Consider the following 21,841-nt stretch of genomic DNA (forward strand, 5'->3'; position numbering starts at 1 on the left):
TTTCCACAATATCCATGATTCCGTTTGTGGAGAAAATTGCTGCACATTATTTGGATGGTATATGGTTACTGTATTTTGAGGTTCATCGGGCATTATGGTAAAGTTTATGATAAATTTTGTTTAGCTCTGTAATTACAGTTGCTGCACTATCAATTTCTTTTGTATGTACAAAAGAAGAGAAAAAAATTTAGTTTTTTTTTGCTCTTTGTTTCTTCGTCGCCCAGGCGCACATAAGAGTTGTTTGCTTATGACTACACTTTATTGACTGACTGTATACTTCTTATAGACTAACAATGAGATGCGATTAATAACTGAGCTAATTTGTATAAGTCGTGGCACAGTGGATGACGTACCCAACTAACGCGTTTGGAGTTGCGGGTTCAAAGCCCACTGCAAGCAAGCATTTTTTAAATTTATTATTTTTTTTTATTTTATAAATTATTATTTTAATGGACTTTTTTTTATTTTCATTTAAATCAACGGTTTAGTGCAACAATCGCGAAATGGAAAAAACGTAAGAGTTAAATATTGTTCTTAATTTTTTGTAACAAATATTTTAAAATCATAGTTTTTTCAAAGAAATCAAAAGTGGAACGTGCTACGCATGAGCAATTGGAGTGATATGTCTCGTTTTATGCTTCTAACCCCGAAATTGGAATAGGAAAAAATAATCCGCTGGGTTTTTGGGGGCATTTGGGGTTTCCCTCGGGGTCATTTGGGGATCATTCCGGGACGGGTTTGGGGACTCCCTCGGGGTCATTCCGGGATCTTTTTGGGGACTCTCGGGATAATTTGGGTGTCTTCCGGGATGATTTGGGGACTCCATCGGGGTCGTTCCGGGATGTTTATGGGGACTCCCTCGGGGTCTTTCCGGGGTGGTTTCGGCGACTCCCTCGGGGTCTTCCCAGGGTGAATTGGGGTCGTGCCGGGATGATTTAGGGACTCCCTCGGAGTCATTTGGGAGAATTCTGGGATGGTTTTGGGGACTCCATCGGGTCCTCCTGTGGTCATTTAGGGGTCGTTCCGAGATATTTTTGGAGACTCTCTGGGGGTAATTTGGGGGACATTACCCCCAAATACCCCGAGGGAGTCCCCAAAACTGTACCGGAATGATCCCCAAATGACCCCGAGGGAGTCCCCAAAACTATACAGGAACGACCCCCAAATGACCCCGGGAGCACCCAATAGAAACCCCAAAACCATCCCGGAATGTCCCCCAAATGACCCCGAGGGAGACACCAAAACCGTCCTGAAATTACCCCCAAAATCCCCAGAGGATCTTCCCACAATAATAGCAAAAGTAATAAATCTTCCATTTTCTCTCGATCGCACAATAACAGAATTCTAATTTAAGTTTATCCGTATAAATTAAATTATCAAAAGTGTTTGACTTATTGACAATTTGTCAGCGAAAAGGCTTTTTATTTTTTACATAGAATAGCAATTACTTGATAAATTATCAAACTTGACAAATAAGCAAGATGGTGAATTTGTCAAGTGCACAGAATAGGGCTGATAGTCTCAGTATAATGGCAAAAACGTGGGTTACCGCATCGTCATATATTGCTTTGGCTGCAGACGAAAATTCAACCACACGAAATAGATAACATTATTTGTGCTGAAATACCCAGCCAACGCGAGGACCAACTCCTGTACGAAATATAATATATTTTCCCTTTGCAAGGCAGATGGTAAGTGCGTGAAGAGATTTCCCCGCAATTATAGCGCTGAGACGCAGTCTGGCGAAGATGGCAACCCAATATACCGTAGACGGTGTCCTGAAAACGGAGGTAATATTGCCGACCTTGATGTACGTGGAACGATGGCCAGGATAGACAGTAGATGGGTTGTTCCTTATTGCTCTGTACTCCTGCGATGTTTTTCGGCACATATTAACGTTGAATACTGTCATTCCGTTAAATCTATTAAATACATTTGCGAATATGTTAATAAGGGCACAGATCAACCTACATTACGTTGATGGCACTTTTTGAACTATGCGCTACCGATTATTTTGCGAAAACACTTCTTTATCATGAAGTTCCGTCTTATTATACGTCGAGCAATAATAAATTTTCCAGAAGGAAGCGAGGAATATCTATTAAGGGTAACCCAGGGATTAAAAAGGATTCGGCGCTTGGTAGAATTTACAATGTACACCCCAATGAAACGGAATGTGTTTGAATACGTTTATTGCTTCAAAATATTCGAGGTCCTACCTCTTTTGAAAGCTTAGGGACTGCGAATGGTGTAGTTTTCCCAACATTTCAATCCGCTTGCAGATAACTACAACTTTTGGAAAACGACGACCATTGGAAAAATGCCATAGCTGAGGCAGCTCTTTTGCATTCGTCGCCAAGTTAAGAAAGTTATTTTCCATTTTAATAATTTTTTGTCAGCCATGAAAGGCTGAGTTATTATGGAACACGTTCAAAGATGACTTCTGTGAAGACTTTCTTTTCATTGAACGTAGAAGGCGTAACGATCCCGAACTACAAATTCCTGAAGATGTAATAAATCAAGGTTTGAAAAAATTTTACGATCATTATGATAATTATTGAATAAGTAGTTAACGTTTCTTCTAAGGTTTGATTGGCACCGAGGACAAAGTAATAGGCCTTTGCGAAAAAGATTTATCCAGTTTTGGGTTGCCTTCGTGATATTCAATGACCGGAATGCTCTTTTGAGACAATACTGAGGCGCCCATGTGACTTAAATTATTTAAATGACTACCTTCAAGCTAATATATCGAAAATTGTTTCGGATCAGCAGATGACATATGATAAAATCGTTGACAGCATTGAAAACAAAAGAGGTCAAGCATTTTTCTTAGATGCTCCTGGTCGTTGTGGAAAAACCTTTTTACTTAATAAAAAATAAATCAAGGTTTGAAAAAATTTTAAGATCATTATGGTAATTATTGAATAAGTAGTTAACGTTTCTTCTAAGGTTTGATTGACACCGAGGACAAAGTAATAGGCCTTTCCGAAAAAGATTTAACCAGTTTTGGGTTGCCTTCCGCAAATCGTGATATTCAATGACCGGAATGCTCTTTTGAGACAATAATGAGGCTCCCATGTGACTTAAATTATTTAAATGACTACCTTCAAGCTAGTATATCGAAAATGGTTTCGGATCAGCAGATGACATATGATAAAATCGTTGACAGTATTGAAAACAAAAGCGGTCAAGCATGTTTCTTAGATGCTCCTGGTGGTTGTGGAAAAAACTTTTTACTTAATCTTCTTCTCGCATATACCAGATGTAAAGGTCACGTGACGATGGCTGTAGCATCATCGGGAATTGCAGTGGCTCTTTTATCTGGTGGTCGAACAGCCAACTCTACTTTTAAATCACCCTTAAACATGTCCCTCCGAGAAGAAAAGGTTTGTTCCATTCGGAAGAACGGGTCACTGTCTAAAATAATACAAGAGACAATTCTTATAGTGTGGGATGAGTGTACGTACAATGACTAACCGAGCACATATTAATCTACGAAAACACCTAAGATCAAACGACAAACCCTTTGGTGAGATAAAAATCCTTTTTGCAAGGGATTTTCGTCAGAATTTGCCAGTAGTGGCGAACGGAAGTCGAGCTGATATTGCTAAATCGTGCTTCAAATCATAGTCATTATGGATTCACCTCGAAAAATTGTGTCTGCGAACAAACATGAGAGCGCATCTCAACAGAACTATAAATACATTTCGCCAGGATTTATTTATTAGATATTGGAGATGGTAAAATTTTCACTGAGAAAGGCTATTTTATAGTAGATTCAAAGCTTGAGAATGTGGTACATAACGTGAGTGAACTAATATCAAAAGTTTACCAAAATATTGAAGAGCTATCCAGCAAGCCATACACTTTTCTGTGCGAACGGGCTATCATTTCACCAAGGAATAAGGATGTAGACGAAATAAATAACATCATTCTAGATAGACTGCCTGGCGAAGTTAAAGAGTATATATCAAATGACACTGTTCTTAATAATGAAGATGCCGTACAATATCCAATTGAATTTTTAAATTCGCTTAATCCCTCTGGCATACCGCCTCATAATTTGAAGTTAAAAAACTATATTCCAATTATTTTGCTGCGTAACCTTAAGCCACCAATTCTATGCAATGGAACGAGAGTACAAATAAAACGAATGCATAACAATATCCTCGAGGCAATGATCCTCACAGGGCCTGCGGCCGGAGAGATATCCTTCATATCCCGCATACCTATGATTCCAACGGGTATGTCTTTCCAATATAAACGGTTACAATTTGTGAAGGTTTCCAAACAGAAGGCCAAACTTTCCACAATGTTGGTATTGACTTGCGTGCAGAATGTTTCACACATGGGCAATACGTTGCAATATCGAGAACTGGGAACCTTCAGAATCAAACTATACTGCTACCTTCAAATAATAAAACTAAAAATGTAGTGTATTCGGAAGTACTTTAAAGTACTTTAATTTATAGAATTTAATAAATATCACATATGTATGTGTATTTAGAGTAATTCTTTTTCCTAATATCAATAACATATCTCACATATAATTTGTTATTATTTTGTACAACAATAAACATCCGAATTCGTTTTAGAGGTATGGTTCCTTCGGCAAAGTTTCTTATTTTGATCCCTAGAATACGATTTTCATAGAGCAATGAGCGATTTTTAAATTGACCCGCCCTAATATATGCAGTATCCATTATTATATATATATATATATACAGTATATACTGCAGGCGAGAAAGAAGTATGATTTTGGCGGGCTTTCTTAAATTTTGGAGTGATATATTTTTCTTACTGGCGGCCACCGTGGTGTGATGGGTAGCGTGCTCCGCCTATCACACCGTATGCCCTGGGTTCAACTCCCGGGCAAAGCAACATCAAAATTTTAGAAATAAGATTTTTCAATTAGAAGAAAATTTTTCTAAGCGGGGTCGCCCCTCGGCAGTGTTTGGCAAGCACTCCGGGTGTGTTTCTGCCATGAAAAGCTCTCAGTGAAAACTCATCTGCTTTGCAGATGCCGTTCGGAGTCGGCATAAAACATGTAGGTCCCGTCCGGCCAATTTGTAGGGAAAATCAAGAGGAGCACGACGCAAATTGGAAGAGAAGCTCGGCCTTAGATCTCTTCGGAGGTTATCGCGCCTTACATTTATTTATTTTTTATATTTTTCTTACTAGATATGAAAATTTTCACTTTTATGGTACTAGACGGGGTCGTACTACTGTGAGGAGAATATAAGTACTTATATTTTTCGTGCGGTTCCTTGTTAACAACGAAGGACCATTGAATAATTCACTAGCCTTTGAGTAATCGCCGCTTTGGGGTTGGTGACTGTTCGGGTTGCTGATGGTGGTAGGATAACTTTCCGACAGTTGCTGCGTGATGATGCGCACTAGGAGGGAGCCCTCAAACACGAGGATGTTGTGCCCAAATCAATAAAACTACTACTCCAAGACGATTATCGTTTCCTTCTTCACAATGTGAAAGACTCCCAAACATATATAATATAAAATAAGTTACCTGGTACCGTGGGTGACCGCTTATATATAAGAAAGTTTTCTTGGAATATGTTCTGGTTTATTCTTTATTCCCCGATGGGTGACTTTCAATAATTCCCGTTGAATATTATAATGGAGTTATACGATATGAAATACAAGTACATAGTTATCGAAAATTCTGTGATTTTCAACAATATTGACGCGAGTATAATGACACGGTTATAACAATAATGGATACTGCATAAAAAAGTGGATGGTTTTCGTAAAATTTTGTTCAGCAAAAGCAAAAGATGATTCTCAAAATTGAAAAATTACCAATGACCACAGGTGGTCGTTTTGACAGCTGGCGAACATGCCGAATCGCCACCCTTTTATTGCGGCGAATTCAATTTGGTTGAGGTTGCCACACGTCCATGAGTATTATAAATGGGGAATTTAAAAGCAAGGTATAATTCATGAGTTGTGGGGAACATAATATGATTAATACAGCATAACACAATATAATACAATATATGGGTGATAATTAAATTCATGGATATACATATATGTACAATGGGGGATTGTGACGTGTGGCAACCTATGCCGCGTAAACAATATTTATGTTTGTTTGTTTAATGGTGTGTTCGATTTATACTTAATATTTAAGAATTTATGAGCTTAACACCGGCTTATAAAAATTGAATATTCAATTATTATGTTTGCTTAAGTTAAACTAAAAAGAAAGAAACATTTACTGGCATATTGCGATGGTAGCATTTCGAAAACAGCCACGTAATCATCATCAGGCAATTTAGTAATGTTATCACGAATCACACGGTGGAACTGCAGTTGCCTTAACCACTAGGATATCCTGCTTGTATGTGTTTTCTTGCTTATTTAAGATTTTCTCATTTTTACACTAACTACACAATTGAGGTATTCTTGCCCGCAGTCATAGTGGAAATAAAATAGAGTTTTATTGGTTTAAACATGGTTCTAAATTAAATATCATTTCAAGTCTGTTATAGTCCACTTAAACACTATTTTATCTCTAAAAAAGTATTTTAAATTTAAAATGTCATGAGCGAGATTTTAATTTTTTAAAATAGGTTTTAAATTGGTGGTCTGCTGTCAAAAGTTGCGAGAGATTAAACAATTTGCTATTTGAACGCAATTAACTTAAATATAAGTGAAACAATAAGGACGATGCTCTTTTCGGCTATGCCGAAGGCTTCATACATTTCATGAAGGGGACTGAACAATAATCTTATCCCATTATTAATCTCCAGATAATCGGATATATAAAATAAGAAATGTATAGTGAAGAGATGTATATACCTAAACGATTTTTAAGATAAATATAAAAAATAACAAGTAAGGAAGGCTAAGTTCGGATGTAACCGAACATTACATACTCAGCTGATAGCTTTGGAGACAAAATAAGGGAAAAGCACCATTTAAGAAAATGAAGTTAGGGTAACCCTGGAATGTGTTTGTATGACATGGGTATCAAATGGAAGGTATTAAAGGGTATTTTAAAAGGGAATGGGCCATAGTTCTATAGGTGGACGCCATTTCGGGATATCGCCATAATTTTTTTGTACGATAGAATTTGTTTGTACGATATGGGTATCAAATGAAAGGTGTTAATGACTATTTTAAAAGGGAGTGGGCCATAGCTCTATAGGTGGACCCCTTTCGGAGATATCGCCATAAAGGTGGACCAGGGGTTACTCTAGAATTCGTTTGTACGATATGGGTATCAAATTAAATGTATCAGTTTTATATGTGAAGGCGTTTCGAGATATCAACCAAAATGTGGACCACAGTGACCCAGAACCTCATCGGTCGGGTACCGATAATTTATTTATATATGTAATGCCACGAACAGTATTCCTGCCAAGATTCCGAGGGCTTTTGATTTCGCCCAGGAGGTCCTTTTCATTTTCTTCTACTTAATATGGTAGGTGTCACACCCATTTTACAAAGTTACCAGCTTTCATCTCTTTTTTTTTATATTTGGTATACAATTATGGATTTTTTTTAATTTTTCGTAATTTTCGATATCGAAAAAGTGGGCGTGGTCATAGTCCGATTTCGGCCATTTTTTATACCAACATAAAGTGAGTTCAGATAAGTACGTGAACTAAGTTTAGTAAAGATATATCGATTTTTGCTCAAGTTATAGTGTTAACGGCCGAGCGGGAGGACAGACGGCCGACTGTGTATAAAAACTGGGCGTGGCTTCTACCGATTTCGCCCGTTTTCATAGAAAACAGTCATCGTCATAGAATCTATGCCCCTACCAAATTTCACAAGGAGTGGTAAATTTTTGTTCGACTTATGGCATTAAAAGTATTCTAGACGAATTAAATGAAAAAGGGCGGAGCCACGCCCATTTTAAAATTTTCTTTGATTTTTGTATTTTGTTGTACCATATCATTACTGGAGTTGAATATTAACATAACTTACTTATATAATGTAAAAATATTAAATTTTTTTGTTAAAATTTGACTTTAAACATTTTTTTTTAAAGTAGGCGTGTTCGTCATCCGATTTTGCTAATTTTTACTTAGCACACATATAGCAATAGGAGTAACGTTCCTGCCAAATTTCATCATGATATCTTCAACGGCTGCCAAATTACAGCTTGCAAAATCTTTAAATAACCTTCTTTTAAAAGTGGGCGGTGCCACGCCTATTGTTCAAAATTTTACTAATTTTCTATTTTGCGTTAGAAGGTCAACCCACCTACCAAGTTTCATTGCTTTATCCGTTCTTTGGTAATGAATTATAGCACTTTTCCTGTGTTTCGAAATTTTCGATATTGAAAAAGTGGGCGTAGTTGTAGTCCGACTTCGTTCATTTTAAACACCGATCTGAAATGAGTGCCCATGAACCTACGTACCAAATTTCATCAAGATACCTCAAAAGTTACTCAAGTTATCGTGTTTACGGGGAGACGGACGGACGGACGGACATGGCTAAATGAATTTCTTTTTTCGCCCAGATCATTTTGATATATAGAAGTCTATATCTATCTCGATTAGTTTATGCCGTTACGGATTACCGTTATGCGATCAAAATTAATATACTCTGGGAGCTCTGCTCAGCTGAGTATAAAAAAATTAAAGAAAAAAAACTTTTTTAAAAATAAGCTTTTATTATTTTGGTTAATAAAATTAACTAAAAAGTAAACAATAAATTGACTCTAAAGAAATATAACACTTTATAAGTTCATTGTAAGCTTAAACGATAATTAGGCTTTTTCGTCTGCGACAAAAAAATTCTATATTGTACATAATTATATATTTTTAACATTAAAACTTTACACCTAAATTATTAAATCTTACAGTTTATATCACAGTCCTAATTGTTCTAATAAAAAACGTGTTAAATTTTGATGGTATAATTAAGAACATTTAGGATCTCATTTTCTTGCTATCGCAATGTAACACGCTTTTATTAGAACAATTAGGACTGTGATATAAACTGTAAGATTTAATAATTTAGGTGTAAAGTTTTAATGTTAAAAATATATAATTATGTACAATATAGAATTTTTTTGTCGCAGACGAAAAAGCCTAATTATCGTTTAAGCTTACAATGAACTTATAAAGTGTTATATTTCTTTAGAGTCAATTTATTGTTTACTTTTTAGTTAATTTTATTAACCAAAATAATAAAAGCTTATTTTTAAAAAAGTTTTTTTTCTTTAATTTTATTTTTTACTTTTTAGTTCGTTTTATTAACAAGTAGTAGAAGCTTGTTCTTAGAAAAGCTTTAAATATAAGTAAAGGAGGTGAAACAAAAACACATATTTCAGTTACATCTGCGTATAATGCGGATTGGAATTTATTAGTACACATTTTATGCGCAGCAACTTCAGAGGTGTATTCAAAGTTTAAAGCATAGTAAATATAAGTATTGAAGTCATGAGCCTGGGCATTCGCGCAATTTTAGTGATGTAAATTGCATGGCGCCAGCGCCAATGCGGTGTCAGCTCAATGGTAGCTCATTGACGAAATGACTCCAAGCGAATTTTTGACGCTACTTAGTAGTGAGTGCGTAGTACATTTTACTTGCGCTATTGAGTGAAACGACTTTTGTGTGTCAGGCACGAGTTTGGTGTTATTGGCGCTACTGGCAATGATGACACTGAGCTGTTGACGGTAGCGCTGGTAGTTCAGATTTTGAATCAGAGAAAGAATTGATGACCCGTGTAAATTATTATGGCTTTGGCCGTGTAAATTATTATGGTGTATTTGTATATTTTAGATTTAATGCACAATTAATATATGTGTGTTTGAGCGGCCAAATAATAACAGTAGTATTGCTAAAGTGCTGCTTAGTTGATGGAATGTCGCTAATTTCCTAGCGATGATCAGCAGATTGTCAGTATTTCGTTCAACGGACGCGCGAAATTGCCACATCGGCTCAAATTTTCCATTCTTGATTTAACTTAAGCTGTTATGCCAATATTTTTCAGCCAGTTTTTTTCAAATAGGTAATTTTTCCAAAAGCAAAATAAATTACAGAGTTAAACAGCCTTAAAAATTCAGCTATGTTGGTTATACACAGAAATACAACAGAGGGTTGTGTCTCCGCTTTTCGTAAGCGTTGAGATTCACCACGCGTGATACGCGTGATTCACCACGTCCAAATATCACAATCCTCGGATAGGTACCGGCGGGTTTGTATGGGACTTAGGCTGTTATGCCAAAGTAAATACAAATCTTTACCGATAACAGTGTTATCGATTAATTTATCGAATTCTAACAAATTAATATTGCATTGTCATCGGAGTTATACATGTGTGCAAAATTTCAGCTCAATCGGACACCGGGAAGTGTATCAAATTTAACTTGCAAGATTCCATTACAGACAACAAAAGTGAAACTAAATAAAAGCTTATAAAATAGGTAGGTACTTTGTGTGAGGATGCAAAGTTTCACGTTTTTTCTGGTCTGCATGTAAAAACTATGACTACGAATCAAGTATTTCAACAATGTATGACGTAAACGTAAGTATTTGATGAAATTTGAAGCTTTTAGCCGTAAAAAAGGTGCAAAAATGACAGTTTATATGGGGTATATAATATATATCCCGCCGATCTCTAGGATTTTTTCAGACAAAAATATATGCTACATACGTATTCATTTGGTGAAATTTGAAGCTTCTAGCTGTTAAAATGGTGTAGAAATTGCGAAAAGTTTCTTATCTCAACAATCGGTTGTATGAGATATATACCACCGATTTCTATGATCTTTTCAGCAACAATATATGCTATATACGTAAGCATTTGGTGAAGTTTGAAGCGTCTAGTTGTTAAAATGGGGCTGAAATTGCGAAAATATTTACATATACTATATATATAATATACTAGCAGCCCGTGTGCGACGTTGATCGCAAAACGGATGTTTATTGTTTTACAAAATAATAACAAATTATACGTGAGATATGTTATTGATATTAGGAAAGAGAATTACTCTAAATATACATATATGGTATTTATTTAATTCTATAACTTAAAGTACTTCCGAATACACTACATTATTAGTTTTTTATCTGAAGGTAGCATAGTTTGATTCTGAAGGTTCCCAGTTCTCGATATTGCAACATACAAGTGCCCATGTGTGAAAAATTCTGCACGCAAGTCAATACCAACATTGTGGAAAGTTTGGCTTTGTGATTTGTTAATTGTGACTGCAAAGGAAACCTTCACAGGAAATTGTAACCGTTTATATTGGAAAAGCGTATATGTTGGAATCATAGGTATGCAGGGTGTGAACGATATCTCTCCGGCCGCAGGCCCCGTGCATTCGTTTTATTTGCAATCTCATTCCATTGCATAGAATTGGTGGCTTGAGGTTACGCAGCAAAATATTTGGAATATCGCTGGTTCGAATCGAGCTCAAGGCCTAACAATATTTTTTATCATTATTATTGTTATGATAAATTTTTTCTTAATTGAAAAAATTATTAAATTAGAATAGAAGAAAGAAAAAATTTAGACAAATGCCAAAGCTTGTTGTATAGATCCATTTTGGTAACTGCTAAATTCCTTCATCGGCAACGTTTAGGCGTCGCTGCTACAACCATTCAGCCATCACAGCGGTTTTTTGTTTGTCTTCATTAATCCTACTTCTATTCTGGTTCTGGCCAATTGATATTCACAACACTGCGACATCTGTTGCAGAATGAATGTGAAAATTGGACTTGTTTGATGGCAATTCTGCCATAGTGTCATATTTTATTGACACTTTTTTCCCCGTGCTCTGGGATGTATTAACAATCTTTGTTGTTATATCGGCCTACTGATTTGTAAGATCGCGGGTTCGAATCGAGAGCTCAAAGAGTATATTAACTTTGATTGGATAACGGTAGGTTGTACAGGTATAAAGGAATCGAGATAGATATAGACTTCCATATATCAAAATCATCAGTATCGAAAAAAAATTCGATTGAGCCATGTCCGCCGTCTGTCCGTTAACACGATAACTTGAGTAAATTTTTGAGTTATCTTGATGAAATTTGGTATGTATGTTCATGGGCACTCATCTAAGATCGCTATTTAAAATTAACGATATCGGACAATAACCACGCCCACTTTTTCGATATCGAAAATTTCGAAAAATCGAAAAAGTGCGATAATTCATTACGGATTAAAGGATGAAACTTGGTAGGTGAGTTGAAATTATGACGCAGAATAGAAAGCTAGTAAAATTTTGGACAATGGGCGTGGCACCGCCCACTTTTAAAGGAAGGTAATTTAAAATTTTGCAAGCTGTAATTTGGCAGTCGTTGAAGATATCATGATGAAATTTGGCAGGAACGTTACTCTTATCACTATATGTCTGCGTAATAAAAACTAGCAAAATCGGAGAACGACCACGCCCACTTTTTAAAAAAAATTTTTTTTAAATTCAAATTTTAAAAGAAAAGTTAATATCTTTACAGTATATAAGTAAATTATGTCAATATTCAAATCCAGTAATGATATGTTGCAACAAAATACAAAAATAAAAGAAAATTTCAAAATGGGCGTGGCTCCGTCCTTTTTCATTTAATTTGTCTAGGATACTTTTACTGCCATAAGTCGAACAAAAATTTACCAATCCTTGTGAAATTTGGTAGAGGCTTATATTCTCGGACGATAACTGTTTTCTGTGAAAAAGGGCGAAATCGGTTGAAGCCACGCCCAGTTTTTATACACAGTCGACCGTCTGTCCTTCCGCTCGGCCGTTAACACGATAACTTGAGCAAAAATCGATATATCTTTACTAAACTCAGTTCACGTACTTATCTGAACTCACTTTGTATTGGTATAAAAAATAGCCGAAATCCGACTGTGACCACACCCACTTTTTCGATATCGAAAATTACGAAAAATAAAAAAAATGCCATATTTCTATACCAAATACGAAAAAGGGGATGAAACGTGATAATTGGATTGTTTTATTGACGCAAAATATAACTTTAGAAAAAAACTTTGTAAAATGGGTGCGATACCTTCCATATTAAGTAGAAGAAAATGAAAAAGTTTTGCAGGGCGAAATCAAAAGCCGTTGGAATCTTGGAAGGAATACTGTTCGTGGTATTACATATATAAAGAAATTAGCGGTACCCGACAGATGATGTTCTGGAATCACCCTGGTCCACATTTTGGTCGATATCTCGAAAACGCCTTCACATATACAACTAAGGGCCACTCCCTTTTAAAACCCTAATAAATACCTTTAATTTGATACCCATATCGTACAAACACATTCTAGAGTCACCCCTGGTCCACGTTTTTTGGCGATATCTCGAAAAGGCGTCCACATATAGAACTAAGTCCCACTTTTTTTTCAAATACTCATTAAACACCTTTCATTTGATACCCATATCGTACAAAATAATTCTAGAGTCACCCCTGGCCCACCTTTATGGCGATATCTCGAAAAGGCATCCACCTATAGAACTAAGGCCCACTCCCTTTTAAAATACTCATTAACACCTTTCGTTTGATACCCATATTTTACAAACGCATTCTAGAGTCAAACCTGGTCCACTATTATAACGATATACCGAAAAGACGTCCACCTATAGAACTAAGACCCACTCCCTTTTAAAATACTCATTAACACCTTTCATTTGATACCCATATAGTACATACAAATTCTAGAGTCACCCCTGGTCCACCTTTATGGCGATATCTTGAAAAGGCGTCCACCTATAGAACTAAGGCCCACGCCCTTTTAAAATACTCATTAACACCTTTCATTTGATACCCATATTGTACAAACAAATTCTAGAGTCACCCCTGGTCCACCTTTATGGCGATATCTCGAAAAGGCGTCCACCTATAGAACTAAGGCCCACGCCCTTTTAAAATACTCATTAACACCTTTCATTTGATACCCATATTGTACAAACGCATTCTAGAGTCACCCCGGTCCACGTTTATGGCGATATCCCGAAAAGGCGTCCACCCATAGAACTAAGGCCCACTCCCTTTTAAAACACTTATTAACACCTTTCGTTTGATACCCATATTTTACAAACGCATTCTAGAGTCAAACCTGGTCCACTATTATAACGATATACCGAAAAGACGTCCACCTATAGAACTAAGACCCACTCCCTTTTAAAATACTCATTAACACCTTTCATTTGATACCCATATAGTACAAACAAATTCTAGAGTCACCCCTGGTCCACCTTTATGGCGATATCTCGAAAAGGCGTCCACATATAGAACTAAGACCAACGCCCTCTTAAAATACTCATTAACACCTTTCGTTTGATACTCATATCGTACAAACAAATTCTAGAGTCACCCCTGGTCCATCTTTATGGCGATATCTCGAAAAGACGTCCATCTATAGAACTTAGGCCCACGCCCTTTTAAAATACTCATTAATACCTTTCATGTGATACCCATATCGTACAAAATAAATTCTAGAGTCACCCCTGGTCCACCTTTATGGCGATATCTCGAAAAGGCGTCCACCTATATAACTTAGGCCCACTCCCTTTTAAAATTGTCATTAACACATTTCATTTGATACCCATATCGTACAAACAAATTCTAGAGTCGGGCCTGGTCCACCTTTATGACGATATCCCTAAATGGCGTCCATCTATAGAACTATGGCCCACTTCCTCTTAAAATACTCTTTAATACCTTCCATTTGATACACATGTCATACAAACACATTCCAGGGTTACCATAGGTTCCTTTTACAACATGGTTATTTTCCCTTGCTTTGTCTCCACAGCTCTCAACTGAGTATGTAATGTTCGGTTACACCCGAACTTAGCCTACCTTACTTGTTATCATTATTATTGTTATGATACATTTTTTCTTAGTTGGCCTTGAGCGATCTTACAAATCAGTAGGCCGATATAACAACAATAATTGGAATATCGTTTTTTAACTTTAAATTATGGGGCAGTATGCCAGAGGGATTAAGCGAATTTAAAAATTCAATTGGATAGTGTACGGCATCTTCGTTATTAAGCACAGTGTCATTTGATATATACTCTTTAACTTCGCCATGGAGTCTGTCTAGAATTATATTATTTATTTCGTCTACAGTCTTATTTCTTGGTGAAATGATAACCCGTTCGCATAGCCAAGTATATGGCTTGTTGGATAGCTCTTCAATATTTGGATAAAATTCTGATATTAATTCGCTCACGTTATGTACCACATTCCCAAGCTTTGAAGCTACTATAAAGTAGCCGTTCTCAGTGAAAATTTTACCATCTCTAATATCTAATAAATCCTGGGGAAATGTATTTATAGTTCCATTGAGATGCGCTCTCATATTTGTTCGCAGACACAATTTTTCGAGGTGAATCCATAATGACTATGATTTGAAGCACGATTTAGCAATATCAGCTCGAGTTCCATTCGCCACTACCTGCAAATTCTGACGAAAAATCCCCTGCAAAAAGGATTTTTATCTCACCAAAGGGTTTGTCGTTTGATCTTACGTCTTTTCGTACATTAATATGTGCTCGGTTAGTCATTGTACGTACACTCATCCCACACTATAAGAATTGCTCATCGTATTATTTTAGACAGTGACCCGTTCTTTCGAATGGAACAAAACTTTTCTTCTTGGAGGGACATGTTAAGGCGGCCCCCGTGGTGTGATGGTAGCGTGCTCCGCCTATCACACCGTATGCCCTCGGTTCGCACCCCGGAAAAAGCAACATCAAAATTTTAGAAATAAGGTTTTTGAATTAGAAGAAAATTTTTCTAAGCGGGGTCGCCCTTCGGAAGTGTTTGGCAAGCGCTCCGGCTGTATTTCTGCCATGAAAAGCTCTCATTGAAAACTAATCTGCTTTGCAGATGCCGTTCGGAGCCGGCATAAAACATGTAGGTCCCGTCCGGCCAATTTGTAGGGAAAATCAAGAGGAGCACGACTCAAATTGGAAGAGAAGCTCGGCCTTAAATCTCTTCGGAGGTTATCGCGCCTTACATTTATTTTTATTTTAAAAGTGGAATGGGCTGTTCGAACACCAGATAAAATAATCGCTGCAATTCCCGATGATGCTACAGCCATCGCTACGTGACCTTTACATCTGGCATATGCGAGAAGAAGATTAAGTAAAAAGGTTTTTCCACAACCACCAAGAGCATCTAAGGAAAATGCTTGACCTCTTTTCTTTTCAATGCTGTCAACGATTTTATCATATATCATCTGCTGATCCGAAACCATTTTCAATATATATTAGTTTGTAGGTAATTATTTAAATAATTTAAGTCACATGGGCGCCTCAGGATTGTCTCAAAAGGGCATTCCGGTCATTGAATATCAAGATTTGCGGAAGGCAAACCAAAACTGGATAAATGTTTTTCGCAAAGACCTATTACTTTGTGCTCCATATCAATCAAACCTTAGAAGAAATCTTTACCTCTTACTCAATCATTATCATTATCAAACCTTGATTTATTACATCTTCAGAAATTTCTAGATCGGGACCGTTACGCCTTCTACATTCATTGAAAAAGAAGTCTTCACAGAAGTCATCCTTGAACATGTTCCATAATAACTCAGCATTTCACGGACGGTCATAATCTGTAAGGGATGGTTGCATCGGACAGGTTGTTCTGGGCTTGATCCCAAAACCCGACGTCCACGTAACTTTTATAAATCTTTTGTGGCTCCTTGCTGTTCACGCCCAAGGGCATCCCGTAGTCTACGCCTAAGCGCCCCACTACCTTCCAGCAGACCCGCTGCTCGGCAAGCCACAACAAGTACCCGCTGCTGCTCGCGCCCCACGGCGCCAACAACTCAAACAGCTGCTACCGCTCTTAACTACTACCTTCGTAGTAGAGTCGGTAGCAATGCTGAGCATCAGCCCCTGCACCCGTCTTCTCCCCCCTCTTTTCCGGCAGCAATAGTGTAGGTCAGGGAAACAGACTGTTAGTCCCTTCCTCCGTTTGCACCGTTTGTCAGCACAGAATATATAGGTTTGCGACATCCGCCCACTGAAGCTCCTGCCTTGGGTAGTGCCACTTTCCTAGATGTTCTGGTCTGCGCGACGGCAACCCCCCGACGGGTTTCATCGCGCCATGTTGCCAGGTCGCAAAACCAAATCATCCGGGTACCCCAATGCTTGCCCAAGGACACCCAGTCCCAGGGCCACAACAGCAATTGCGTCCTGGCCTTCCACAACCCAGGCGTAGTCACCCGTCACTTACCCCCAGAGTGGCGCCGTCTCCCCTTATGCACTTCAGAATTCTGCAGTTGAACTGTAATGGACTAACTGGGAAGATTACGGAGATAATCGATTTCATGAAACGGCACAACATCCGCATTGCTGAGATTCAAGAGACTAAACTCACAGCAAGATCTGCATTGCAGACCTGCTCTGGGTATAATGTCCACAGGAAAGACCACGAGAGCGGAAATGGAGGCGGCCTCGTGTTTATCATACACCACTCTGTGCAATATTATATATTTGATCCTGGCATCGACCGCAGGGACAATGTCTTAGAACGTCAAGGCCTATCTGTCCGGTCAGGCGATGCAAACCTAGAAATCATCAACATCTACATCCCTCCTGCCACCTGTTGCCCCAGTGGATACCGTCCTAATATCAGATCCTTACTCACTGGCAACAATCGCATTATCTTAGGCGATTTCAATGCCCATCACGATGTATGGCATTCAAACTTGCGGGCGGACAGTAGGGGTGAGATGTTGGCGGATCAAATAGAAGAAACGAAGTTCTGCACAATAAACGGAGACGCCCCCACACGTATGGTAGGAAGCTGTCACAGTTCGCCAGATATCTCAATCGTGAGCGCAGAACTCGTAAACTGCGTCAACTGGCAGCCGATGGTAACATTGGCATCCGACCACCTGCCCATACTTATTTCGCTCGAGCGTACCGCCGACTTCATCATCACCGAAAAACGCACTTTCATAAACTTCAAAAAAGGAAAGTGGGAAGAATATAAATCTTTTACAGACAACCGCTTCGCTGCCCTCCCTATCCCGACTGATGCCCGCCAAGGGGAGCGTGCCTTCCGAAAGGTCATTGAATTTGCCTCGGCACGTTTCATTCCCGCCGGGAGAATTCCCGAAATCCGGCCCCACTTCCCGGCGGAGGCCGCAAACTTAGCGAGAGAACGTGACGTTATAAGACAGCTTGATCCAGGCGACCCCCAAATAAGGGATATAAACCAACGAATAAGATTGCTTGTGGACGAACACAAGCGGGAGAAATGGGAGGAGCACCTAAGAGGTTGTAACCTCTCTACCGGTGTGGGTAAACTTTGGTCCACCGTAAAGTCCCTATCGAATCCGACTAAGCACAAAGACAAAGTTTCTATCGCCTTTGGCGACAAAGTGCTGTCGGATGCGAAAAAATGCGCAAGCGCTTTCTTCCGACAAAATATACTGCATCCCACGGTCGACAAAGATAGGCGGAGAGCCAATAGACGCGCACATAAACACAAATTCAGCGCGTCACCAATCACCATCACCGCTAAAGAGGTTGAGGACGCCATTGGTCGCGCTAAACCATCCAAAGCAGTGGGCCCAGACGGCATAGCCATGCCGAAGCTTAAAAGCCTAGGGAAAGAGGGTTTTAAATATTTAGCGCATGTCTTCAACCTGTCTCTTTCACCTTTGTCATACCCGAGAAATGGAAAATGGCCAAGGGGGTCCCGCTACTAAAGCCTGGGAAGCCAGCTAACATAGGTGAGTCGTATCGTCCGATATCTCTCCTATCGCCAGTAGCAAAGACGCTTGAAGCCATTTTGCTCCCTTATTTCCAACAAATTTGCAGCTAGCCTCTCATCAGCATGGCTTCAGAAAACTCCATAGCACTACCACCGCGCTAAATGCCATTAGCACCCAGATAAATTGCGGTTTAAATCAATACCCCCACCATAGAACAGTACTCGTAGCGCTAGACCTATCAAAAGCTTTTGATACGGTCAACCATGGCTCGTTACTGCAAGACCTGGAAGGGTCTACCCTTCCCCCATGTCTTAAAAAAAAAAAATTATCTGGCTGGTCGGCAGGCATCGGAGCAATTTAGAAACGAAACATCAAAACCAAGGAGAATTAAACAAGGGGTGGCACAGGGTGGTGTTCTATCCCCACTTTTGTTTAATTTCTACATATCTAAGCTACCTTCACCACCGGAAGGAGTCACAATCGTTTCCTACGCTGATGACTGCACAATAATGGCCACAGGCCCAGGCCCAAAGATCGATGCGCTATGCAATAAAATAAACGGCTACCTCCCTGATCTTTCCAGTTTTTTCGCCTCGCGAAACCTGGCATTATCTCCGCGACCTTATTTACAACATGGACGTCCCAAATGTCGACCATTTTGAACATCCACGTCGATGGCACTACGCTACCGACTGTACTACACCCCAAAATCTTGGGTGTGACGTTTGATCAGGATCTACATTTCGGTGAGCACGCAGCCGCAATTGTTCCGAGAATTCAGAGCCGTAACAAAATCCTCAAATCCCTCGCTGGCAGTACCTGGGGAAAAGATAAAGAAACGCTCATGACTACATACAAAGCAATTAGCCAGCCGATTACGTGCTACGTGTCACCCATATGGTCGCCAAGCCTAAAAATTACCCACTGGAATAAACTACAGGCCTGCCAAAATACTGCTCTCAGAATCGCCACGGGCTGTCTTCTTATGTCCCCAGAACACCATCTGCATAATGAAGCGAGAATACTCCCCATCAGGGAGAGAAATGAGATGCTGACCAAACAGTTCCTGTTGAATACCCAGAAACCTGAGCATCCCAACAGACATCTGATTGATGAACCAGCACCGCCTAGGGGCTTAAGGAGTCATCTCCGTAAGCATTTTGAGGAAATACGGCACCTGAGAACCCAGCCGTATGAAGCGAAAAACACAAGCAGGTCCTTGGTGATTTCCGTAAACAGGCGTCGGACCTTTATGCCGGGAATTGCCCGGTGAATCCAGTACTTAAAGAAAAGTATCCAAAACTCGCGGAAGAGGAACGCATACTCCCCAGGGAAACGCGTGTCACTCTTGCTCAACTTCGTTCTGGATACTGTAACAGGTTAAACTCTTACCTATCCAGAATCAACCCCGACGTACAAAATGTACGCCCCGCTTGCAATGTGTCCCACATGACACCAACCATCTCTTTAATTATAATGTGTAACCAACGCCTCTAACACCCCTTATGGTCCACCCCTGTTGAAACGGCAAGTTTCCTTGGACTCCCGTTAGAGGATATTGATGACAATTTGTGATCGGTCGCGGCTGTTAGGTGGGGCGAAGCATTGCTACAACAACAACAACAACAGCTGCCTCAGCTATGGCATTTTTATACCTTTCATGAACATAAAATGGTATATTAACTTTGGTCCGATGTTTGTCACCTTGAGAAATATAGAACATAGACTCACCATTAAGTACACCGAATTGATCAGGGCGACGAACTGAGCTGATATAGCCATGTCCGTCTGTCCGTCCGTCTGTCTATTTGAACGCAAACTAGTCCCTCAAATTTTGAGATATCTCAATGAAATTTGGCACAAGGATGTATTTTTGTATTATATTAGATATTTGTCGGATCCGGTATGATCGGACCACTATAACATATATCTCCCATACAACCTATCAGATAAGACGATTTTGGTCATTCCTGCCGCAATTTAGAAAGTATAAACGTGAAACTCGGTGATATATGTTCTAATATATCGTAGAAGATATCCTGAAAAAATCACTTTAATCGGAGCTATATATAGTTATATCCCATACAACCGATCCTTCTGATAGAAAGATTTTTGGCCATTTCTCCCTTAATTTAGAAAGTATAAACGTGAAATTTGGTGATATATATTTCAATATATGATAGAAGATTTTCTGAAAAAATCACTTTTATCGGAGCTATATATAGTATATATCCCATACAACCGGTCGTTCAGATAGAAAGATTTTTGGCAAATTCTCCCTTAATTTCCTATATAAAAACGTTAAACCTGGTGATATATATTCTAATATATCATAGAAAATTTCATGAAAAAATCATTTCGATCGGAGATATATATCATATATATCCCATACAACCGATCGTACGGATAGAAAGATTTTTAGCCATTTCTCCCTTAATTTCCAATATAAAAACGTTAAACTTGGTGATATTTATTCTAATGTAACATAGAAGATTTCCTGGAAAAATCACTTTGATCGGGGCTATATGTCTATAGTATATACCTATCCCATAAACCGATCGTTCAGATAGAAAGATTTTTTGCCATTTCTCCCTTAGTTTCTAATATAAAAACGTGAAACTTGGTGATATATATTCTAATATATCATAGAAGATTTCCTGTAAAAATCATTTCGATCGGAGCTATATATAATATATATCCCATACAATCGATCATTCAGATAAGGGGGTGTTTTGCCATTTTTAAACGGTTTTATTTAGGTTGACTTGACAGGCAGGCTGCATGCACGGCCGTTGTGAACGAAACTTGTAATTCAAATTTAAGTAACTTCCCGATAAGCTACAAGCTTGAAACTTGGAATGTAGTTCAGAACCCGATGACAATGCAATAATAAGAAAAAAATCGCCGCTAGGTGGCGCATGGATCGAGATATTCACAAAAATCGTATTTATGGTCCGATTTGGCTCACATTTGGAACACATAATGCATGCAAGAATAGAAATCGACCTGTGAAAAAAATCGGCGATAGGTGGCGCATGGATCGAGATATTCACAAAAATCGTATTTGTGGTCCGATTTGGCTCATATTTGGAACACATAATACATGCAAGAATAAAAAGCGACTTATGAAAAAAAAATCGCCGCTAGGTGGCGCAAGGATCGAGATATTC

Source organism: Eurosta solidaginis, chromosome 1, assembly GCF_040869045.1.
Source record: "Eurosta solidaginis isolate ZX-2024a chromosome 1, ASM4086904v1, whole genome shotgun sequence".
Classification (NCBI taxonomy): Eukaryota; Metazoa; Arthropoda; class Insecta; order Diptera; family Tephritidae; genus Eurosta; species Eurosta solidaginis.